The following is a 26,006-nucleotide window of genomic DNA, read 5'->3' as shown; positions in this document are numbered from 1 at the left end:
GCACTTAGCATGATGCCTGAAACATATTAGGCACTTAAACATCTATCAATTGATTGATTCTGAAAAGAGAGCTCTCAGTACCAAAGACCTTGGCACTATCAAATGGTTCACCATTAGAAACTGATATGATTTTATCAGGGAAATGACATTAAAGAAGAGGCATTGCCATCTGTTTTGCTGTCACATCCTAAGGACCAGGAGTCCCTTCCATCCAACTTACAATTGAAATCCTTCTTATAGGTTGTCTTCATTATAATGTGAGCTTCTTGAGACTACAGACTGTTTAGCTTTTCTTTTTGTATCCTCGAGGCAGAGCCAAGATGGCAGACTACAAAGACACACTTATGCAGGATCCTCCCCACAGCCCATAAAATACCTGTAGAGAGGGACTCTCAACAAATTTTGGAGCAGCAGAAGTGGAGAACAACAGAGTGGAGGAGATTTCCAGCCCACGGTGACCTGGAAGGCCCATGGAAACATTGGTTGAGCCAGACGCAGAGCTGAGCGCAGAGCCCAGCCCAGCCTTGGCCAAGTGGCCCAGCGTGACAAGACTCTGGGAGGAGGACACCTTAGGGGCGGAATCTCCAGTCACAGTAGCGGGTCCTTAGATCCTTCGGCCCACAGGCACCAAAGGTCAGTGATGGGGTTTTATCAGCTGGCCAGGAAGGGAGAAGGGCTTTCCCATAGCTCTAGCAGCAGGCAGCGGCCACAGAGTCTGCACAGCAGCCTGTATAGAAGCTCCATTGTTGGAGTGTAAAAACCCCTGGGGGCATTGACTTTGCTGAGTCTTACCTCAGCCCTGGGTGAAGGCCCTGGCAGAGCTGGCCTTTGTCTCAGACTGAATGGTGGCCCTGACCATCCAGCTTATCTGAAAATCAGCCCCCAGTGCTGACTTAGTGGAACTGGAGGCCAAGTGGCTATGGAGAGGTATCTGCTAAGATTCTGGGCACAAAAATCCCTCTCTGCGTCCAGACCAGTACACACTTGATTGTGCTACCTTGGAGGAACTGAGATCTCACAGATTCTCAGAGTATACCCTACTCTTGACAAAGGACCCAAAAGTCAAGTAACTGGTTGGGAAAATGCCCAAAAAAGGGGAAAAAAATAAGACCATACAAGGTTACTTTCTTGGTGAACAGATATCTCCTCCCATCCTTTCGGATGAGGAAGAACAATGCTTACCATCAGGGAAAGACATAAAAGTCAAGGCTTCTGTATCCCAAACATCCAAAATAAATATTCAATGGACTCAGGCCATGGAAGAGCTCAAAAAGGATTTTGAAAATCAAGTTAGAGAGGTGGAGGAAACACTGGGAAGAGAAATGAGGGAGATGCAAGAAGAGCATGAAAAGCAGGTCAACACCTTGCTAAAGGAGACCCAAAAAAATGCTGAAGAAAATAACACCTTCAAAAATAGACTAACTCTTTTTGTATCCTCAATGTTTAGGATAGTGTTTTGTGCACAGTAAGTCCTTAGTAAATTCTTTATCATCAAGCTGAGTTGAACCTTAAAGGTTATAGGACCATGGAATTTATAATTGAAATGGGCCTTAGATATCACCTAGTTCATCAAATGAGGAAATCAGGGTCAACAAAGGTAAAATGACTTGCCTAAGATCTCACAAACAGTAAATAGTAGAGCTGAGATTTGATCCCAGGTTCTCTGACACCACATCCAATATGTTTTTTGTTGTTGTTGTTGTTTTTACCATACCTATAATACCTCTCTTAACTCCCTTATTTTCTAGAGGACAAAACTGACATGGAGAAAAAGCAAATAAATTCTTCAAGACCACTCAGTGAGAGAGTAACAGATCCAGTTCTTAAATCTGGGTCTTCTGACTCTCTACAGAAAACAATGATATGTGGGCATACTATTTGGGGTGGCATGGACATCTGATCAGGTTGCAATCAGTCAGGAGCAAGACTGAGCACTTTAAGGATTATAAAAGGTTAAACCCACAATAAATCCATGATAAAACATTACAAATATTGTCTCTATTTACAAATGAGGAAACCAAGGATCAGAGGGGAAGTTACTTGCTCATGTTCTCATAGCTAATTAGCACAATGGATAGAGGGATAGATCCCCAGATCTGGAGTTAGGAAGTTCTGAATTCAAATACAAACTTAGACATTCTAGCTGTGTGACTCTGGGCAAGTCACTCAACCTGTCTATCTCAGTTTCTTCATCTATAAAATACGGATAACAATAGCACTTACCTCTTCAGTTTGTTGTGAGGCTAGAATGAGATAATACTACAAAGCACTCTGTAAACCTTTAAGCACTATATAAATTTTAGCTATTATTATTACCAGTAGTAACAACAATTACTTAGCACTACTAACTGCTTAGAATAGTAGGGGGTGGTGGTATTACTAAATATAAGACAAAGACACATGCCTTCTAGGAGTTCAATCTAATTGGGAAAATGACTGATCCATAGGACGTCCACAAAACTTGTCCATTTGTCCACCTCAAAATATGCAGCAGGGAGGCTGGGTTGGTGCACTTCCCATGGAGAAGGTCCCCTTCTAGTGAAATGTGCACTGTGGCTCCCTGAAAGACATGTTGGGTCTGTTGGTCCTTGGCATTTTACAGAAGACTGATATAGATTAGATAACCTAATGATGTTTCTCATCATCATGGTTTTTTTTTTTTTTTGACTGGAATGGTCCCTTGATGTCAGAAGTCTCTGTTTATGCCTATCCTTCTAGTAAAGGGCCAGAGCACATGTCTCACTGGGAGGGGCTGTTTCAGGGGACAGGTTCCAATACAATTCCTCCTTCTCTCTTTCATTTTCCCTCTACTATGGATGACACTCATAGTAAGTATATAAATTCAGAATAGGGAGAGAGAGCTGTGAGCTTGAGGTAGGAATTACAGAGGGGACTAAAAAGCTTCATGGTGGAAGTGGTACTTTAGTTGGGTCTTGAAGAATGTACAGGAATTGAATAGGCAGGGGTAGAATAAGCAAAAATCTAGAGCAAGAGTTCTTAACCATTTTTGCCATGGATCTCTCTGGTAATCTGGTGAAGCCTCTGGACTGTTCTCAGAATACTGATTTTAAATGCATAAAATAAAGTGCATAGGACCACACAAGAAACCTATCATATTGAGATACAGTTATCAAAAAAAGTATTTTTTTTAAGATAACAGACCCCAGATTAAGAAGCCCTGGAATAGAGAATTGAAAGTATGAGATATAAGGTAAAGTCGAAGAAATATAGCTGAGCTCCTCCTCTTCAAAAGTCCCAATAATTCTTCCAAACAGATTTAGAAAATATACTAAACCAAATACTGATGGGGAAATCCAAGAAAAAAATCACAGTGAAGACTAGGGATGGATGGGATCAGGCTAGGAGTGGGTTGAGCACTCTAGTTGAAGGGAGAGGCTGTGCACCAGGGCAAGAGGTGGTCATAGACCCATATTGGGGCACTATTATGAGAACAGGCTTTAACTGGCAGCACTGTTGTTCACTACCTTATTCCAGGGTGGATAGGGGGAACAAGGGGAAAAGAACAAGCATTTATATAGTCTACTATGTGCTAGATACTGTGCTAAGAATATTTTATAAAGATTATCTCTTTTGATTCTCACAACACTGGGAGGTAGGTGCTATTATTATCCCAAGTTGAGGAAACTGAGGAAAACAAAGATAAGTGACTTACCCAGATTCACATAACTAGTAAGTTTCTGAGGCTGGATTTGAAAGCAGGTCTTCCTAATTCCCAGTCTACTCTATCCATCAGAAAAAGGGATCTGCTCCAAGGGGTGGCCTTGTAGGGGAAAGAGTATTTGCATCTGCTGTATAGTTAACCAAGCAAAAATCATTTTTAGGAACTAGAAGCAGTAGTGTGACTCTCATCCCAGGAGCAGAGCAGGATTTCAGTTCCACTTTAGAGACCAGTCTGAAACCTGGAGAGGAATGACTAAGGCAGGAATTCCAGAATAAAGAGAACTTTGTTTTTCCATCACTGGGAATCAGCAACATTTCCCATCTAGCCAACAATGGCTTAGTCCAGCTCACACCTAAATCAGAAACTCTAAGAGTTCAGACCAAGGTACCAGAAATCAGAATTTACTCTGCATCAGACTTACTTTGGGAGCATCGAAAACTTGTAGGTCCCCCACCTAAGCTTTCCCTGAGATCATAGAATAATAAAACATATAGTACCTCAAGAACACAGCAGCAAGACAGCCCAGATTCTCAGGAGTGAACCTGTGACCTTGTGGCCACATATGACCTTCTAAGTCCCTGGATATGGCCTTTTGATTGAGTCCAAGTCATAGAGAACAAATTCTTGGGATTTGTTCTGTGAAGTTTGGATTCAGTCAAAGGGCTGCACTTGAGGATCAAGAGGGCTACATATGACCTTGAGATCATAGGCTCCCCACCTCTGGCTCTAGACCTTCCCTCCAAAAGTATGAAGAGTCTGATCCTAGCATTATATTCAAAGTCAGAAAGTAGCCTGGAAGAATGAGCAAGCAAAAAAAATCTTATAATAAAAAGCTATTATGTTGATGGGGACACTCAAGGCACAAATCCAGAAGAAAATGACTCCAAAAACATCTACAAACAAAGCCTCAAAGAAAAATACAGGTTGGGTTGGGTAAAAGTTTAGCTAGCATATATATTGTTGTCCTTCATTTTAGAAGAGGACCAATGATGTCTTGAATCATGCATGAATTGGATTTAAGTTAGGCAGAGTTGCACAAAGTTATCAGTCAGCCTCATGTTCTGTTCCAAAGTCACTGAAGTCCGGCAGCAAGACAAAAGTCAAGGTGACCAGTGATGTCCTGAGATGCAATGGATGACTTTGGTGTCATGGATGTTTGACCAAGTATATCAGTAAGCACCCCAACATACATGGGGGGGGCCTGCTATCACTGGTTCTTAGATCTGCATTCATAAAAGGAATGTAACTTTCAAGGGGTTGACAATGACTTTAATCAAGCACATGTATCATTCCTTCAATCAAGCCCGTATATCATTCACCTAATTCAGGGGAATTAGCACCCTGAACTTCAAAGAAAATACAGAGAAATCAAAAGATCAACAGACATGGCTTCCTCTGCCTGAATTCAACAGACAACTGTCTGACCATAGTTATCAGAGACAGAAGCACAACATCTGGGTTCTCAAAGCTGGGGGGCTCCTTAGCTGCTTCCCAGAGTTCTCATCTGGCACTCAAACCTTTTTGCAAAAACTAAGCCCCAAAGTAAAACCTCAACTCAGATTATTTACAAGTTTTTTAGAGCCAGAGAGCATCACAATACTTGAGAACCAGCACCTCATTAAGAAAAGGCTCGGCCCTCTCTAATCAAACTTCCCTTAATGGGCAGGCCCTATTTTGATTGTCATAACACCAAGCTCTAAGCACTCCATAGCACCTGCTTCAGCCTCCTTCATGACCATTGGAACAAACTGTTCTCATCCTTCCATTCTGCTGGTGGAAATCTTCTCATGCTTGGGGAGACACACGCTAACTCAGGGACAGGTTTGGGGTCTGTTGGTTACTCTCAACCAGGTTTGGCCCATCTGCTGAGACAGTTTAAAGGTATGTGGCTGCTAGACATGCTACAACTCATTGGAGTCACAGGTGAGAGTTGAGTGCCAGGTAGACACCAAAAGTGGATGAGCAGACCTGAAAAGGACTCAGCAAACTCCCATACCAGAGGTGTCAATCTTCCTTGAATACCCCATACACCCTAGAGAATATGTGTGTGTGTGTGTGTGTGTGTGTGTGTGTGTGTATACACCTGCATGTATATTTGTGTAAATATATATGACTATATGTGTGTCTATATGTATACATGCTTAGGTATATTTATACCCATATATGTATACATATACACATGTGTGAATGCATGTGTACATGTGTGTATATATACATACACATATATGTGTGTATATATACATTTATGTGTATATATATATTCCTTTTGGATATGGCCAACATGGGATATGTTTTGCTTGACTACATGTTACAAAGATGTTTGTAACATGTGGTCAAGCATGCAGGTTTTTTTTTTTCATTCTTGGTTGAGAGAGTGGTGAGAAGGCATGGTCTGTTTGAGCAACAGTGGTGTTTGGATCAGTTGGAGGATGTCTGATGGTCAGGAGGAGGGCAATTAAAGTAGAAAGGCAGGTTGTGAGAGATTGTGGGGGGTTTGGAATGCCAGGCTGATGTTGTGTCTTAACTTTATCTTGTGGGAAAGAGCATTGTATTTAAAGCCAAAGACCTAGATTTGAACCCTGGTAATACCACTTAGTAGTTATGTCACCTCTATTTCCTTTCCCTAGGCCTTAATTTCTCCATCTATAAACTGAGGGGTTAGATGAAATTCAAGGACCCTTGAAGTATTCAATCCTTTGATTTAAACTCTTAGAAGCATCATAGATTAAGAGCTAAAAGGGATCTTAGAGGGCTACTTAATCTAAACTTTTAATTGTACAGATGGGAAAAAACCGAGGACTATAAGTGTTAAGCAATTTACTTAAGGTTATCCAAGTAGTAAATAGAAGATCCTGAATTTGAATCCAGGATCTCTATGGGAAGACACAGAATCTATCTGATTAGGGGATCAGAATGGGGCATCAAGATGACCAACTACTTACTTAATTAAGCTGCATATGCACATGGAATTGGAAGGGGAAGTCGCAAAGTAAGAGCCAAAGTTAAATAAGAGGAACAGGGTAGTCACAGTGTATGAGGAGACTAAGGGATCAGAGACTAGAAATTCTTTTCAGAGATTTGTTGGAGTGTTCTCTATCCAAAAGGAAGAGTTTTTTTTACTGACATGGTATTGGTGGACTCAGAGTATTTCCTATGGTGGCCTGTCTCTGAACCACACACAGCAAATTGGGACAGTCATACACTTTGTGCAGCAGCAAATATTCAGGTTACCCTGGGGAGACACATGAGAAAAGCTGGTGTTCCAGGGCTTCAAGTCCTTTTTGTCTTACTCAGCTGAGCGAAATACCCGTCACTGTGATTTCTTAGCCAATTATGGGAACTTGCACAGCGAACTCAGTGCATTTAATACAGGGCCACAAATCTGGGACAACTGGCTTCTTTGAAGATTTCCTTATTTCATCTGCAATTTTCTTTATATAGTGATGGCTTCTGGGAGGAAGCTTAATGGAGGTACATAGGGAAACCTGAGTGTGGGCCACCTTTTTCTCAGGCAAACCTCAGTCTGAAATCTTCTCTGTGTCCTAGTGACTCGTTCTTGGGCCTGTCAAACCAAGCCCTCTGACAAATGCAACAATAAAACCATCTCCTCAGGTCACATAACTCAGAGGGCTAGACCTGTCCAGGGCCAGAGTGAGTTGAAGGTAGGGGCTGGACTTGGGGGACACACATATACATATACACTTTTTCAAATAAAAAGGCCAAAGTTTTCAGAAAGGACCTGGATATTATGGTCATTTTCTTATATGTCCTATATCTTAGCACACTAATCTCAGACAAATTCTCTCAACTTTGAATTCTGTTGGAGCTTTGAACCACCTATCCCTCATCTTGGCTCATTGGATATTGGTCTTCCATGTGCAACATAGGTTTTTGAGTTTGCACTGCTGAGATTATCCTGTCTCTTGCTAATCACTGGCAGGTGGCAGGGTGAACTATAACACTGATCCTTAGAGTCACCAGGAAGTAAGGATTTCATGTTGCCTCTCAGCCTGTTCCCAAGGACAAAGTGCTGCTGACAGTGAGACACTTGATCATGGGATTTTAGAGTTGGAAGAGTCCTTTGGGATCATTTAGTCCAAACACCTCATTTAACAAATGATGAGACAGATGAAGTGTTTTTCCCTAAGGTCACATAGGTAGCAACGGTGAGATTTGAACTCAGGTCTCCTGGCTTCAATTCCAATCTCTGTCCACTCTGATATATTACAATAGAAGCTTTCTGATACTTGGAGCAACTGCCAATAAATAGAACAGACAGCATGAGGCCATGAAAAGAGCACTAGATTTGTAATCAGGAGCTATGGGTTCAAATCTCACTTTTCTGTATTCCAAACAATCTGGATTAGTAAAGGAGGGATATATAACGCAAAGTCAGCAACTGAGGCCTAGTGGTTTGTATGAATAGAATGGGGCCATGAAAGGAATGTTGGAGATGAGATTAGAAGACCTGGATTAAAATTCCAGTTTTGATGTTTGCTGGCTATTTGACCCTGGGCATGCAAACTAGCCTTACTTTTCTCATCTGCACAATGGGATAGAAGGGTCTCTCATCTGTTTCCTCATCTGTTTCACAGAATGGTTGAGGGTGGTGGTGGTGAAATTCTTTCGTAAACCAAGAAGCTTGTCTCTGAGGGTCACAATCTATCCTTTATTTTACAGATAAGGAAACTGAGACTCTGCGAAGGTCACGCAGTGAGTTTAGAGCAGAGTTGAGGCCTGGAAACCCAACTCCTGCCACTGCTAACCTCCCCTTCTATTCACTGCTCTGCTGCTCAATGTCTCCCTTCCACTGTAATCCAATTTAGATCTCCCTTGTGGGAGGCTAAAATTCTGCCCCAGAACCACCAGGGCCCACTGTAATGAAATGAAAGCCACATTTCACAATCGAACAAGCTTTGAGGAGCAAGGGGAGGGCTCCACTTTAGAAGCAAAGACAATTTCCTCAGCTAGTCATTGTGTCCATTCCCTTTGTTATCATCCATGCTGTCTGCAAGGAAGGTGAGCCAGCGTCTTTCTCTGGAGCTGGACGCCAGGTCATCATCATAACTTAGCATTTGCAAGATAGCTGTCTATTGCTGTGGATATGAAAGGGGAATGTGTCACAGAGGCCCAATTATTTACGATCTTACTTCACTGATTGATCTGGGGGGGAAAGGGAGGAGGAGGTGGTTTGGGAGGGCCCTTTAAGGACCTCATCTGGTTGTCTCACGTGGCTGTGGTGAAGAATTAAGGAAATACTATATATAAAGTTCTTAAATCTGCTGGTTTTGAGGAGGGGAGGGACAGTAAGATTTGAAAAAAACTGTTAAAAAAATAGGAAGTATGGCCAAGTAGGTTGGATTTCAACTCATTAAGTCATTTTCTTGAACTGGAAAATTATTCCTATGATATCACTTTGGAAGGATGACCAAACCTTACTCCTCCCCCGCTGCTCCCCATCCCTGTTGTACTTCAGCTTTGCATAGAATTTTCATTGGCTACATTTCCTACCTACGACCTTGGTTAAGTTACTTAGGCCTAGGCCTCAGTTTCCTCAGTTTTAACTTCAGGGGGTTGGGTTGGGCTGGGTGGGCTTTAAATTCCCTTTCAGTTTTAGACTCATGATTCTACTATGCCCTGGAACTTCGGTTTTCCTGTTGGATACAAGCTTCTTAGCTTCGACGGAAACTAATATATCATTTTGCGAATTCAAGGGGTCATAGTTAACTAGAATAGATCAGCAAAGAGCTAGCAAGGGTCCCAAATCCAGGGGACAAGACACGTAACTCTACAGTATCAAGAAGATGTATGGGTCTAAAAGTAGAGCTTATGATTGAGTGTGGAGATAGTTAACTAAGACAGACAGGGCCAAAGCAGGCATCACAGGACCAAGCAATTAGGGTCCAGAAACTGGGTGGAAATAGGGAAGAGAATGAGGGGGGAACGAGAGGGAGAGAGAGAGAGAGAGAGAGAGAGAGAGAGAGAGAGAGAGAGAGAGAGAGAGAGAGAGAGAGATTGAGAAACCAGGAAAGATCAATGTCATGGAAGCTGAGAGAAGAGAGAGAATACAGGACTGGGTTGGGTCAATAGTGTCACATACCATAGACTGAAGAAAGTACATTGGATTTGAAAATTAGGATGTTACTGGTGAACTCAGAGACAATGGTTTCAGTATTCAGTAGAAAGTCCTCTCTGATAGAAAGAGATTGAAGAGTGAGTGGGTTGTGAAGACACAAGAGGAAGCAGCCAGTGCAAACTATCTTACAGGAATTTGGTTAGATAGTCATAGGCTAAACAGAATCAGACTCCTAGGACATTACAGCTAGAAGAGGAAGAGACCTCAGTCATCATTTAATCAACCCTTTCATTTTACAGAAACTAATGTTCACAGAGTGGAAGTGACTTGGTCAAAGTGGCTTTGCTGGACTGAGTGTTCTGTGACCTAGTGGTAGGATTTGTCACCATCATCAGACTCCTTTGAAAAGGAGACAGTTTAACTCAGCTCAACAAGAATAAATAACCAGTTTAAATCAGTCAATAACTTGTTTCTGATCAGTTGTTCCTTTGTCTGTTACGCATTTCTGGTTGGTTTGGCTGCATTTGATTCTCTTTTCTAAGCCCAGCTGTGAATGCAGGCCTGGCCAATACACCATCACCATCTCTCTGCCTCCATTTTCTCCTCTGTTGGTGGAGAAAATTAAGCTTTTCACCTGCCTATGTCCGGAGGGGATTGTGAGTGTTAACCTATACATAATTGAAAACCCTCTTAAAAGATCTGGCGATGGGACACAGCGAATAGTAGCTCAAAACGGGTTTCCTTTGTCCATAAAGTTTTATTTTCTTCATTCTGTGAAAAGGAGTATATTAGCAGGACATTTCCCTATGTGCTCTCCTTGAATCATGCCAGATGTGTCCACAGTGGGAACAGTAAAGGGGACTTTTATAGTCTTTGTTCATGTTTATTGCTTCCAGCGCCAACAATGGACTTTGGCTGCCCTAGGGAATCTGTCCAGACTTCTTTTCTAGCACTAAATTTGCTGATTTCAATAGGAAGAAAGGCACCAAGATGACTGTTTTTGGAGAGGACTTCTAGACAGATTTTGTGGGCAACCACCTGTATGGGGAGAGGACCACTGCCACCCTGGTCTCTGCCACAATCTTAACCCTTTACTAGGCTTAAGGTGGAAAGAAGCAGTGGACTTGATTGGCCATGTTTTACCACAGACCAGAGGTCTGTCTTCTTCACTGCAGGACCCTCCTAGGCACCACTTCTGCAGGCTTCCTGTTTTGGCAATAGTCCTTTATAAGGATCATGATAGAGAGGGACCAATGAGGGAATGGGTGAATTAATAAAATGGAAACAAATTATCAAGTGCTTACTATGTTTCATTGCTATCTTTTCCAATGCTGACTGATACACCAAGCAAGGGGAAGAGTTAGCATGCTCCTGTCTCCTCCCTTCTCCTCACCCCCAGCCCTTCAAGACCCTGACTCTGACCCTGTCACTAGGTAACCTCTCTTCTTTTGAAGTTCACTCCCTCTGTCTGTATCAACTTGTCCTTATCTTTGTATCTGTTATCTATCACTCTCTATGTTCTCAGATTTTCTTTTTACCCCAATTCTGTACTCCTCCTAGCAGACTTCGATGCCTATACTTATATCCTCTCAGGTAGCCTAGCCTCTTGGGCCATTAATCTGCTCATTTCCCACGAGTTACATCACTACTCTACCTTAGCCACTAAGGGGCAAACATACCTTCCTGTTATCCCAAATAATTTTTACCTCCATGGTCTTGAACCTTGAACATTTCACAGCATCTCTTTTTCCTTCTCTCCTTGTTTTATTCCCCCTAAACCTAGGGTTCTTAACTCTTGGTCCACAGGGTTAATGTAGTTTTTTGTGGATAGATTTCAGGGGGTCCATGAACTTGGTTGGGAAAAATACATCTTTATTTTCACTAACTTCAAATTGAATTTTGTATTTCCATCAATTATTTAAAAAAATTCTGAGATGAGGTCCATAGGCTTTACCAGATTGCTATAGTAATCTGTGACATACAAAAAGGTTAAGAACCTGTCCTAAGCTCACTTTTCATCCTTACTTTTAGAGGCATTTGCCTTTAGCCACTTGTCAACTCTGACCCAACGCTACCTCCTTCTCTCTCAGTAGATGACCTCACCTATTTTCTGAGTTGAGGGGATTTGTTTCAAGTACCATTACCTCCACTACGTACATCAAAGGTTGTCTACATCTTCATCTGCATCCTTTCCTTTTGCTCCAGCCTTCAAAGAAGAGACAGGCCTTCTTATGGCCAGCATGAATCCCTCTACTTTTCCTCTCTGTCTGCCTGACCATCTGTCTCTGTCTGTATCTCTGTCTTGTCTTTCTCTTTGTTTTTCTGTTCTCTCATATTTGTCTCTCTCTGTCTCTGTCTGTCTCCCATTCTGTCTGTATCCTTCACAGCCTTTTTTAAATCCCCGTTCTCTTTATTGGCTCATTCCTCCTTGCCTGCAAGCATATACATTGGCATTTCTCCTTAAGAAAACAAACTTTCACTGGACTCTATTATGTCCTCAAGCTATTATCCTATAGCTCTTTTCCCTTTCGCTGATAAACTCCTAGATAGAACCATCCATATGCGTTGCCTTAACTTTCTCAACACCCACTCATTTCTCAATTCATTGACATCTGACATCTGACCCTATTATTTTACTGAAACGGTCTCTTAGAAGTTGCCAAAGATTTCTTAACTGCTAAATCTGATGGTCTTTTTTTTAGTCCTTAGTCCTTTTCTTACTGTATTCCTTATTTTTCCTTAACTTTTGACCCTACTGACCACCCTTTTCTCTTGTGTATCATTCCCTGTCCCCCTGCCCCTAACCCCACCCTGGGCTCCCTTGACTCTTACCTCTTTTGAATCTCCTCTTACGTGTCTGACTGTTCATTCTCATTTTTTTTCTACTAGATTGCCATCCCTCTCCCTCTCCCTTAAGCATAGATATCCTTCAAGATTCTGTGGGGCCCTCTTCTCCCTTTCTGTGCTCTCTCCCTTAGTAACCTCATGTGCCCCTGTGGTTTCAATTATCTTCTCTGCAAAGACAAATACCAAATATATGGATTGTTTTTTTTGTCAAGAGTACCATCATCTGCCTGGTTTCCCATATTTGTAACCTCTGAGTCATCCTTAGCTCTTCTTTCTTCTTCATGCTCCAAATCTAACCAGTTGCCAAATCTTGATGAACGTACCTCCACACCGCTGTTCCCATCTGCTCTCTTCTCTCCATGTACATGACCACTACACTACTGGTGTACCACTTTTTACCCATGCTATTGCTCTGGCATCCTCATTTGGCTGCTTACCTCCATTTTTTTCTCTCCTGATCTGTCCTCCTACCAACATATATTTGTGTCCTGTGAGTTTGACCAGGTTACTGCTCAAAAATCTTCAGTGGCTCCCTTTAATTTCTAGGGTTAAACATGATCCCATCATCTGGCATTTAAATCCAATCTCCATGTATTCACACAAGTTATGCCCTATGCCTGGAATATCTGCCTTCCTCATTTCTGTCTTTGAGATTCCTTATCTTTCTCAAAGTTTAACTCAGATGCTACCTTCTCCATAAAGGCCCATCAATTTGCTTCTGGCTATTAGTGTTCCCTCCATCCTCAAGGTTTCTTAGAACACTATGACTGATTTCTCCTTTGTCTGCTTCACTCTCTTCGTTATATGATACTTATCTGTGCTCATCTTCTATCTTCTCAGTAGAATGTAAGCTACTTGTGGTTGGAGATGATTTTGTTTTGTCTTTGTCTTTTTGAAGACAGCAGGCACTTAGAAAATGTTTGTTGAATTGCTTGGAATACACAAATGGGTCATGCCTCAAGAGGCTAATGCTGGAAGTCACAGACAACTGATATCAAGAGAAGCAGCACATCAGAGAGAACTGCCACTTACGGACTGTGTGACCTTAGCCAGCCTACTTCGCTTTGGTTAGCCTCAGTTTTCTCCTCTGTACAATGGAGATGATACTTTTACTGCCTACTTCACTGAGGTTGTGGTGAGGAAAGTACTCTGTAAGTTGTGACATTTCTTAGAAAAGTAGGCTGTTATTCCTTAAAAAAAAAATCAAATCCTGCTCATAAACCACCTGAAGAATCCCAATCAACCACTCATGATCCCCAGATCATATCCCAAACAATTTTTTTTTCAGGTAGATCCAATATAGAGTTAAGGAAAAATACTAAGTTCTCTCTTTACTAATCAATCAGGAAACATTATTTAACACCTGTATTGTTAATGTAAGGTTAATGGTGGGTGGGGGGAAGAGTTAAAGACCTTACCATTCATTAATAGGCTTCAGATACCTTTTTTAACTTCTAATGAGGCACTGGGTCATGGATTGTGTCCTCCATCTCTGAAAACTGTATATATACACTCTGAGGTGAGGTTTTACTTTGGGGCTTATTTTTTAGAAGGTTCATGTGCCAGTTGAGACTCTGAGTAGCCACAAAGGAGCTCCCTGGCTTTGAAAACCCAGATGTTGGTGCTTCTCTCTCTGGTAACAATGTATGTATCATCTATGGTCAGATAGTTGGCATCTCTGTCTGTTGGTCATTATTTCTCTTGGTATTTTCTCTGAAGTTCAGGATGCTTTTCCCCTTGAACTAAGTGAATGATATATGTGCTTGATATAAGTAGATTGTTGACCCCTCAAAAATTGCATTCCTTTAGAAAAGCAGATCTAAGAACCTGTGCAGCAGGTCCTCCTGCGTGTGCCAGGGTCCTTGCTATTACAACACCTCCTATGTTTAGCACTGTGAATGCAAGGACAAAACCCAAAATATTTTGTGCTCTCAAGAAGCATACATTTGATCAGGGAATTCATATACAAGTATGTAGAAGATAAGGGGCAGTTGGATGGCTCATTGGATAGAGTGCTGGGCCTAGACTAAGAAAGACTTGTGTTAAAATTGGACCTCAGACACTTACTAGCTGTGTGACCTTGGGCAAGTCACGTAACCTCTGTTTGCCTAGGAGGCAGCTAGTTGGCTCAGTGGATGGAGATGAGAGGAAACAAACTCAAATTTGGCTTCAGACTAGCTGTGTGACTTTGGCCAAGTCATTTAATTCTGTTTAACTCAGTTCCTCAAAGTGAGCTAGAGAAGGAAATGGCAAACCATTTCAATATCTTTGCCAAGAAAACCCCATGAACAGTATGGTTTTGTGAGGTCATGACTGAACTACTGAGTAAAACAACAATAGAAGATAAAGGCAGGGTGCTTTTTTTGAGAGAAGGCACTAGCAGCAGGGGTTGGGGAGGAGGAATGCTGGGGATTAGGAAATCCCTGGAGAAAGCCAGGATTCACTGAAGCAGCCGGAACTGCTTCCGCCTCCTCACCTAGAGGCAGGTGTCAGCAGCATCTCTCCCAATCAACAACTTGGAGTCCTTTGACCCTGAGAATTGAGATCAACCCACACTGAAATGCCCACATTTGGCTGGGCTCTTGTTGTGAATCCTTTCATCCCATTCTCACCTGTCTCCTGTTTGCTTTCGCCTTTTGAGTTTCCTGGCAGCCTGCCAGCACCAGTATGGCCTGGGTGTACCCCGCCTCCGACTTAATGAGTCAGCTCCCCCCACCACTCCCTTGGCCAGCTCGGCCTCACAAGCCTTGCAGTGGCAGGAAGCATATGTGGGCCTTGAGTCAGGAGAGTGCAGGCAGTGCCAGACACAAGGCTTGAGCTCCATGGAAACCAGTATTTGTATGGTTCTAATCTGATTATGAAGATACACTCCCTTCTGGCCTCCTTGTTTCAGGGAAGGAAAGAGAGGAAACAGGACCGGGACAGCTGCAATTGATGAACCGCTCATTCAGCAAGAACCGTGAGATGTTTTGGTCCAGGCATTTGGTTTTAATCCCTGAATCAGACTCAGTTTCTCACTCTGGCATCCCAAACCACCTTTTCTTGCCTTATTTCCTATGACTTCCAGTCTTTTAGAGACTCGTATACAGGAGGGCTTTAGACCTATTCTACTTGTCTCTGAATGGCAGAACTAGAACGATGAGTTGGTCAAGGAGCATCTACCGAGAGGCAGTTAGGCTTGATGGGATTAAAAGTGACAATTAGGTTGTTTTACAAGTCCAAGGGGTATCACTGGAGATATTCAAGTGAATAAACAAATGCTGAGGATGTTGTTGAGGGGATTCACTATCAGGTATCTCTAAGAATTTATCACTCTGTGATGCCCCAAAGAAACCTGGCACTCTGGCCATGTTGGCATAAATCTGATGTTTTCCAGTCATTGGGCCCTAGCTAACATGTTTCTCTTTATGTCCTCTCTTCTTCCTCTCTATATACTATCAGGTCTTCAACTCCAGTCTTCACTTCCTCTAGGAAACCTTCCCTGACTACTCTGGACCTAAGAGACTTTGCTGTCTCATATGGTATAGTTTACTTGTTTGAGACATTTTAAAAATGTTTTGTGGGTAGGGCTCAGGACATGGAGTCAGGAAAACCAGGGATCAAATTCCATCTGAAACATATAAGCTGTATGACCCTAGGCAAATCATTAGATCTCCCTGTGCCTTATTTTCCTCATCTGTAAAATGAGGGGATTGAACTTGAAAGCCTCTAAGCTCCTTTCTCCCTCTACCATCCTTTGATATCTTTTTGTTTGTTCACTTTTACATCCTGATTCTTCCCCATTATAAATGGTCCTTATGGATTCTTTCCTTATAACAAAGAATAAGAGGTAAGTCACTCACCATGTTGTTGTTTAGTTGTTTCAGTTGTAACTTCCTTTGGGGATTTCTTGCCATAGATAATGGAGTGTTTTGTCATTTCCTTCTTCAGCTCATTTTACAGATGAGGAAACTGAGGCAAACTGGGTTAAGTGACTTGCCCAGGGTCACACAGCTAGTAAGTGTCGGAGGCCAGATTTGAACTCAAGAAGGTGAGTCTTCCTGACTTTAGGTCTAGCATTCTATATCCACTGTGCCACCTAGCTGCCCCTGTCCATATCATTCTTAACCTATCCTATTCCTCCCTACCCCTACCCTGAGGAGGAAAGTATGTTTTTATTCCCCAAAATCAAGAGCAGTCATTTTAATTTATCTGAGTTCAGCTGCCTTTTCATGTATTTCATTATTGTGAGGTTGTCTGTTTCTCCTCTTCTGCTTTACATCAGGCCATACACATTTTCATGAATTTCTCAGATCTAGCGTTCTTCATAGTGCAATTATTTAATTTTTTGGGTCAGCCCTTCAATTGCATCGGGGTCAGGAAGTCTCAGTGAGGAAATGCTCTATCCGTGCAGATGGGCAAAGGTTATAGAACTTAGAAAACTATCTGAGAAACAGAGAAGGCAAGTGATTTGGTGAGGGCCACATAGCTTTTATATGTCAGAGATGGGCCTTGAACTCAGGTCTTTCTGATTTTCTGAATGACAGAGAGAGTTCTCTATTCACTTTGCCAGGTTGCTTCTCATGGAGCAGTAATACATATATCACTGCTTTTTTAGATCATGACTTAATAGATGGGCAACCATTTTCTTTCCCATTCAATGATATCACAAAATATTCATTCATTCAACAAAAATGCATTGATCCAAATACTGTTGGATGCTACAAATATTTTGATGTATCCTGGGTCTTTCTTTCTATCTTGACTCCTTGGGGACACGTGCCGTAGTTGAACTGCTGATTCAAAAGATGCGAATAGATCAGTGACTTTTCTTCTCTAATCTCTTCTGTTTGGAATGTGCCTTATTTACTGTAGCGTGAGGGAAAAGACACTAGAAAAAGGTTTAGGCAAAGCATTTTAGGAGTCAGGAAAGCTGTTTTAACAGCAGTTCTATCATTTACTAACAGTTTGACTTCAAATTACTTCATTTTTCTGAGTGTTTTCATCCAAAAAATGAGGATGATAATTCTGGCCACATTTACCGCAAAAGATTATTGTGAAGAAAGCAACTTTTAAATGAAAGAGCCATCTACATGAGTTTTTATTATGATTTACCTACCCCAATAATCCTGGAAGTTCTCAGAGGACAGGGACTTTGTCTCATTTATCTTTTGTTTCTATACGTGTAGCCTTGTCCGCAATAAGTGCCCAAGAACTCTATCATCACTGATAAGTTCAGTTCCCAGTGATATAGCACAATTAACTTCTCAAGGCAGCCCATTCCATTGGGCGTTAAACTGGGATTATTTGGAAATTCTTTATATTGAGGCTAACTGTGCCTCCAAGGGATCCCATTGGCTCCTCTGGAACCAAACTGGATGAACACACAAAGAACCCTTGGAGAACAATAGAAGGTACAAAGTGGATGATCTGTAGAAGGTGGAAGGATGCTGGATTTGAACCCTGAGTCTTGCCTGGATGACTTTGAGCAAATTCTTTCTCCTCTCTAGCCCTTAGTTTTCTCACCTGCAAAATAAAGGTGTTAGCTGTCTAGATGATAAGGTCATTATCAGCTAGAAATCCAGCAATTCTCTATGTACTAAATTCTGTGATGTGGATAATATATTCAGCATTCTGGGATCATAAGGGATCATAAGATTTAGATCTCACCTCAGGTAACCTAGTTCCATTCTCTTATTTTGCAAATGAGGAAGCTGTGGGCCACTTGCCCAAGGACACACAGGTAGTAAATAATGGAGCTGAGATTTGAGCTCAGATCCCTTGTCTCCAATTTCAGTGCTCTTTTCACTACACTGTACTACCACAGTCAGAAAAGGGTCTGTACCATAGTCTGATGAAATTTGGGAAGGAAACACCACATTTTTTTCTCAAAGAGATATTGGTTAATCTATAAGAATAATTTATATATTTATATAACACTTTTGGGTTTGCAAAGCACTTTACAAACATCTCATTTGATCCTTACAAAAACCCTGGGAAATGCATGTTATTATGCTCATTTTACAGATGGGGGGAACTGAAGCAGATAGTGGTTAAGTGACTTGCCCAGGGTCACACACCTGGTGAGTGCCTGAGATTGGATTTGAACTCAGGTCTTCTTGACTCCAGGTTCACTTTCCTACCTACTGTACTTCTAGCTGCCCACAATCTACACCACAGAAGATTCAGAATTGGGCCCTTAAAGTGTGTGTGTGTGTGTGTGTGTGTGTGTGTGTTACCAGGTGGCCTTGGTGTATAACTTGGTTATAGGTGTTATTACCTTCTAGGACTCCTGCTAGGAAACCAGCTGGTGAGCAAAAACTTCCAGGTGGCTGTGCTACCTTCCCTCCCTTTCCCCTGAGCTATCTTTCTCTCTCTCTCTCTCTCTCTCTCTCTCTCTCTCTCTCTCCATATCTATCTATCTATCTATCTATCTATCTATCTATCTATCTATCTATCTATCTATCTATCTATCTATCTATCATCTATATGTCTATATATATCTTTCTCTCTCTGTGTCTATCTCTCTGTCTCTCTGTCTCTGTCTTTCTCTCTTTGTCTCTGTCTCTCTCTGTCTATCTCTTACTCTGTCTAACTTTCTCTGTCTCATTTTTCTGTCTCTGTCTCTATCTATTTTTCTCTGTCTCTGTCTTTCTCTGTCTCTCTGTCTCAGTTTCTTTCTATCTCTCTGTCTCTATCTCTCTCTGTCTTTCTCTATCTCTCTCTTTCTCTCCTCCCCATCTCTCTCCTTACTTTCCCTGCTCCTCTCTCCCACATATCCCCTTTCCTCTCCCTCTTTCTTCCTTTCTCGCTCTCCATCCTTAGTAGAGCTGGCAAGAGATAGAAGAATGCTGGCTTCAACCCACGCTCTGTTCCCAACTCCCTTGGAAGCCAGTAGGACCTTTGGGAAGGAGACAAATGAGGGAGACCCAAGGGTCATTAAGAAGCCCTGTTGGGACATTGATTTGAAAAGCCTGCTTTTATTTAGGGAAAGGAGAAGGAGGGAGAAATGGAAGGAAGGAGAGAAACCTGTCATTGTGTGATAATAGAGCCAATTTATGATGATTACAGACACAGTAATAGGCAGGTTCCTCATATAGAAGGCCTTCCCCTGCTGAGGGAGTTATTTCTTTAAGGCTCAGAGGGGGTCAGGGGTATTGAAATCTTTCCCTCTGGTGTCTGCACCTCCCCATGAGATCAGGAGAAGTTGGTGTCATGTAAGGGAATGGTATTAATTACCTCAACTTGAACCTCCAAGATCATTGGCTAATTTGCTTAATATCAGCAGGGGTCAAGTAGGAGCATGAATGTGACAGAGCAAGTTTGGAGAAACCCTTCATTCTCTCTCCTTCCTGCCCCTGACTTTTCTGACAGTACCCACAGATTCTTTTTAATCAGCCCTTGCTCCTGTCAGAAAGGAGACCCTGGCCTGGAATACACCTCTCAGTGTCGTATAAGGATTAACCCTTCAGGAAAGGGAAAGACTAAGTCACAAGATGCCACACAGAACTGAGGGCTCTGCAAGGTCCAAGGCAGAAGTGCAAGGTGAAGAAAAACATACTCAAGATGATGGAAAATGTTGCAGAAAGCCTCAAAATAATGTATATTGCTACCCCAATACTAAGAAAAAAAATCATGTGCAAATAAATAATTGAATTGATCACATTAATCAACCAATTAATTCAGTGAGCATGCATTTAACAAAGTACCTAATATGTGAGATACAAAAAAGTATTAGATGAGGAGCTTGCCCTCAGGAAAATTACTGTCTAGCAAGTGCAGATGAAATATATGCCCAGTTATTTATGGTGCAAATTAGAAGTACATAAGAGAAGGAAAAAAATCTGTTTTGAGTTTAGATGAGGGAAATCACTGCCAGCTCCATCAACTGCTGTTAGAGCTGGAATGGAATTCAGACCATAACAAATAAATAGTTAGATAGATAACATTTACATAGTGCCTACTTGTGCCAGGTACTGTACTAAGCATTTTAGAATGTCATAGTTGGAAGGAAGTGTAGAGACATGGTTACTGGGGACAGTGATGGATGCACAGGCAGGACAATCTTGGTTCAAATCCCGCTAGTGGTATGACCATAGGTATGACTAAATCTCAGTTTTTCCGCTTCAGAAGTGGGTATAATTTTTGGCATCTATTCATATTGTTGGGACAAATGCATATAAAAACACGTTGAAAAGCTTAAAAGGACTATATGAATGTCAGTTATTATCTTATTCAGTCTCCTTATTTTATCAATGGGGAAACTGAGACCTAGCATACATAAATGATTTTGCTGAGATCATGAGCACTAGTCTAAATAAAAAATTGGCACTAGAACCTAGGTCTTCTGACTTTAAGCCTAGTTAGCTCTTTTTAGCCTTCTGGGAAGGCGACACAAGGTTTCTAACAAAAGGAATGGCATGCTGTCTTCTGTAAATTCTGACTTCCATGATGAAAGGGGAATGGTGGTGTCTGCCTGATGAATTATGGCATAAATAAATCAGTACTTGTCTACCCATAGGATTTGGCAATTTACCCAGTGTCAAGCCTGCTGTTCTGCCTGGTGATGAGTAGAGCGAGAAGTGAGAGCTTGGTTTGTGACATGCTGACTTTCATACCAGTTTAACAACCCAGTTCTGTGATGGATTTCCTTACTTTCAGCTGGGCAGGTGCTGGAAAAGGGCACCTTTGGCTTAGTAGGGTTGGAATTTCACTGACCTCATTGCTGCTGTTTCAAAATGTGCGATTTGAAAAAAATGCCCATGCTTGAGGAAAAACTGCTTTGTGAATTCTTTGAGAGATTCCTGGTATTGATGGGAAAGAAGATGTGGTCCTTAAAAAGGGGTACATTAGGTCAGAGACCACTGCTCTAAAAAGGTGAGTGAGGAAAGATCATTGCTTCAAGCTGGAAGGACAATAGAGGCCATTGTGGTCCAACCTTCTCATTTTACAGATGAAGAAACTGTGAGACAGAGAGGGTAAGTGATTTGTCCAGGATCACAACAGCTAGTAAGTAGACTAGGGGTAGGATGGAATGCAGGTCTTCCTGGTTCCCGGTACAGAATCTTATCTTCTGCACCATATTGCCTTTTGACAAAGTGCCAAAGTTTATGTTAAATGAATAAAACAGCATGTCTTTCTGAGCTCAGCTATTCTAAGCAGGGATGGGCCTGCCTGATATTTGGATGGGAGACAAATATCATGGTTTAGTTGGAAGGAGTTTCAAAAAGAGTCAGGAGATCTGGATTCTAATAGCTGTGGATCTGCGGCAAGTCACCTGTAAATTAGAAATGATAATCATTTATAGTGGGAAAATCCCCCCGTTAGATTTTAATTAAAGAAATCTGGGTTAGAATTCTGACATCTTTTACAAAGCAGATATTTATTAAATGGCCACCATGAGTGGAATTTTGAGGCAGTATGTGGTAAGGAGATAGTACTGAACTTTGGAGTCAAGCAAACTGACTTTCATAGTTACTTTCTATGTAATCCTGGATTTGCCACATGACCTGACAATGCCTCAGTTTCCCCAACTGTAAAATAGAGATAATAACAGTGACATGACTGACTTCACAGAACTTTGATAAAGAAACAGTATTGCAGGGGCGGAGCCAAGATGGCGTAGTAGAAAGACGCACATACACATAGCTCCGAACCCACAACCCATAGAACAACTACAAAGAAGTAACTCACGGCGAATTCTGCACCCAGAGGCCACAGAACATTGGAGCGAGGGAGATTTCTGTTCCGGAGAGACCTGCAAACCTCTCGTAAAAGGTCCTTCGTGCTGCGGACTGGGCGCCGGGACTGGGAGCTGAGTACAGCCCTGCCGTGGCCTCGGCACCGAGAGGAACAGATCCGAGCGGGCTTCAGGGACGGGATCTCCAGTGGCCGCACAAGTACCTCCACCCACAGGTGACGGGGGTCGGTGAGAGAGTCCCTTTGGCGGGTCGAGGGGGGAGTGGGGTGCCCCCATGGCTCGGGCCCCCTCGGGAGACAGAAGCTGAGGGGCAGCGGCAGACCAGAGCTCCCCAAGCAGGCAGGAGCCTGGATCCATTGTTGAAGGTCTGTGCATAAACTCCCTGAGGGAACTGAGCCTGAGAGGCAGCCCTGCCCTCACCTGAGCATCTGAATTTAATCTCACACTGAATAGCAGCCCTGCCCCCGCCCAAAGCCCTGAGGCTGGAAGCAGCATTTGAATCTCAGACCCCAAACACTGGCTGGGAGGATCAGGAGGTGAGGTGGGTGTGAGGAAAATATTCAGAGGTCAAGTCACTGGCTGGGAAAATGCCCAGAAAAGGGAAAAGAAATAAGACTATAGAAGGTTACTTTCTTGGTGAACAGGCATTTCCTCCCTTCCTTTCTGATGAGGAAGAACAATGCTTACCATCAGGCAAAGACACAGAAATCAAGGCTTCTGTGTCCCAGCCCACTCAATGGGCACAGGCCATGGAAGAGCTCAAAAAGAATTTTGAAAATCAAGTTAGAGAGGTGGAGGAAAAGCTGGGAAGAGAAATGAGAGACATGAAGTCAAAGCATGAACAGCAAGTCAGCTCCCTGCTAAAGGAGACCCAAAAAAATGTTGAAGAAAATAACACCTTGAAAACTAGCCTAACTCAATTGGCAAAAGAGGTTCAAAAAGCCAATGAGGAGAAGAATGCTTTCAAAAGCAGAATTAGCCAAATGGAAAAGGAGATTCAAAAGCTCACTGAAGAAAATAGTTCTTTCAAAATTAGAATGGAACAGATGGAGGCTAATGACTTTATGAGAAACCAAGAAATCACAGAACAAAACCAAAAGAATGAAAAAATGGAAGATAATGTGAAATATCTCATTGGAAAAACAACTGACCTGGAAAATAGAGCCAGGAGAGACAATTTAAAAATTATGGGCCAACCTGAAAGCCATGATCAGAAAAAGAGCCTAGACATCATCTTTCATGAAATTTTCAAGGAAAACTGCCCTGAGATTCTAGAACCAGAGGGCAAAATAAATATTCAAGGAATCCACAGAACACCGCCTGAAAGAGATCCAAAAAGAGAAACTCCTAGGAACATTGTGGCCAAATTCCAGAACTCCCAGGTGAAAGAGAAAATATTGCAAGCAGCTAGAAAGAAACAATTCAAGTATTGTGGAAATACAATCAGGATAACACAAGATCTAGCAGCTTCTACATTAAGGGATCGAAGGGAATGGAATAGGATATTCCAGAAGTCAAAGGAACTAGGACTAAAACCAAGAATCACCTACCCAGCAAAACTGAGTATAATACTTCAGGGGAAAAATTGGTCTTTCAATGAAATAGAGGATTTTCAAGCATTCTTGATGAAAAGACCAGAGCTGAAAAGAAAATTTGACTTCCAAACACAAGAATGAAGAGAACCATGAAAAGGTGAACAGCAAAGAGAAGTCATAAGGGACTTACTAAAGTTGAACTGTTTACATTCCTACATAGAAAGACAATATTTGTAACTCTTGAAACATTTCAGTATCTGGGTACTTTGTGGGATTACACACACACACATGCACACACGCACACACACATAGAGACAGAGTGCACAGAGTGAATTGAAGAGGATGGGATCATATCTTAAAAAAAAATGAAATCAAGCAGTGAGAGAGAAAGATATTGGGAGGAGAAAGGGAGAATTGAATGGGGCAAATTATCTCTCATAAAAGAGGCAAGCAAAAGACTCATTAGCGGAGGGATAAAGAGGGGAGGTGAGAGAAAAACATGAAGTCTACTCTCATCACATTCCACTAAAGGAAAGAATAAAATGCCTACTCATCTTGGTATGAAAACCTATCTTACAATACAGGAAAGTGGAGGATAAGGGGATAAGCAGAGTGGGGGGGGATGATAGAAGGGAGGGCATGGGGAGGAGAGTGCAATTTGAGGTCAACACTCATGGGGAGGGATAGGATCAAAAGAGAATAGAAGTAATGGGGGACAGGATAGGATGGAGGGAAATATAGTTAGTCCTATACAACACAACTATTATGGAAGTCATTTGCAAAACTACACAGATTTGGCCTATATTGAATTGCTTGCCTTCCAAAGGGAAGGGGTGGAGAGGGAGGGAGCTAAAGAAGTTGGAACTCAAAGTGTTAGGATCAACTATAATGTTCTTACCAATAGGAAATAAGAAATACAGGTAAAAGGGTATAGAAAGCTATCTGGCCCTACAGGACAAAAGAGAAGACAGAGACAAGGGCAGAGAGGGATGATAGAAGAGAGAGCAGATTGGTCATAGGGGCAATTAGAACGCTTGGCGTTTGGGGGGGGAGGGGAGAAAAGGGGAAAAATTTGTAACCCAAAATTTTGTGAAAATGAATGTTAAAAGCTAAATAAAAAAAAAAATTAAAAAAAAAAAAAGATACAGTATTGCACATCTTGAATATACACTTTATGTAAAAATGTGAATAATTAGAATGGTATGTATTTAGGGTTAACTAGATGGCATAATGGATTGGGCCTGAGGTTGGGAAGATCTGAATTCAACTGTGGCCTCAGACTCTTATTAACTGTGTGACCTTGGAGAAGTCACTTAACCTCTGTTTTTGCCTTGGTTTTTCTCAATTGTAAAATAAGGATAATAACAACACTCACCAAGGTGGTTGTGAGGATTAAATAATATTTATAAAGCACTTAGCGCCTAGCATAAAGAAGGTGATTGACAAATGATTGTCCCCCCTACCCCCTTTGGCACTAGGAGCTAGGGAGATACAAATTTGAGATCAGACATGATCCTCATCTTCAAAGGACTTCACCTCACTCAACCTCAGTTTCCTTCTGAGTAAAATGGGGATCAAAATACTCATGCTATATTTTGTGAGGGCTACAATGAGCACTCTTGGACATTTAAAAAAAAAGCACAGGTAGCAAAATAATACCAATTCTAGGATGCGCTCAGGTTTTACAGATGCTTGGTTTGGGAAAAAGTTATGGCCTATTTTTAACCAATAAGACACTTTCAGGTAAAAACCCTGAATTCATACAACACAACTATTGGAGAAACAATGAGCAAACGGATCCTATGGGGCAGAGGCCGTGCTTTATATCACCTGTGTCCCAGGAGAAATTCTTGTACATACTAGATACTTGATCAATATTTCTTGGTAATGGTACAGATAAAAAGTGTCTTCAAGTATAACCTCTATCACTTTTACTTGTCTGTCTCTCTCTCTCCTATTCTAGTTTACTTTGCTCACCTTGCCAGAGCAGTTTTTTAAAATGCATGGTTCTGAATACATCATTCCCCTACTCAGAAGCCTTCAATGGCTCTCCACATTGTGTACAGAATAGAGTACAAACTCCTTAGCCTGGCATTCTGTCCCATCCTTTCTCTACCCTGCCCCCCCCCCCCAAATCTGGGCGCCAACCTACTTTTACCGATTCATTTCACACACCCTTCATATATA

The 26,006-nt window shown here is 41.9% G+C and overlaps 1 pseudogene; it reads right to left on the bottom strand.

The window, feature by feature from the left end:
• Positions 1-15,429, bottom strand: part of LOC140517793 (large ribosomal subunit protein uL24 pseudogene) — a 116,535-nt pseudogene extending 101,106 nt beyond the window's left edge.
• Between the last annotated feature and the right edge of the window lie 10,577 nt (positions 15,430-26,006).

The sequence above is a fragment of the Notamacropus eugenii genome, chromosome 1, assembly GCF_028372415.1.
Source record: "Notamacropus eugenii isolate mMacEug1 chromosome 1, mMacEug1.pri_v2, whole genome shotgun sequence".
NCBI classification, from domain to species: Eukaryota; Metazoa; Chordata; class Mammalia; order Diprotodontia; family Macropodidae; genus Notamacropus; species Notamacropus eugenii.
Note: the sequence above shows the minus strand (reverse complement) of the source record. Positions and strands in the feature narration are given on the sequence as shown.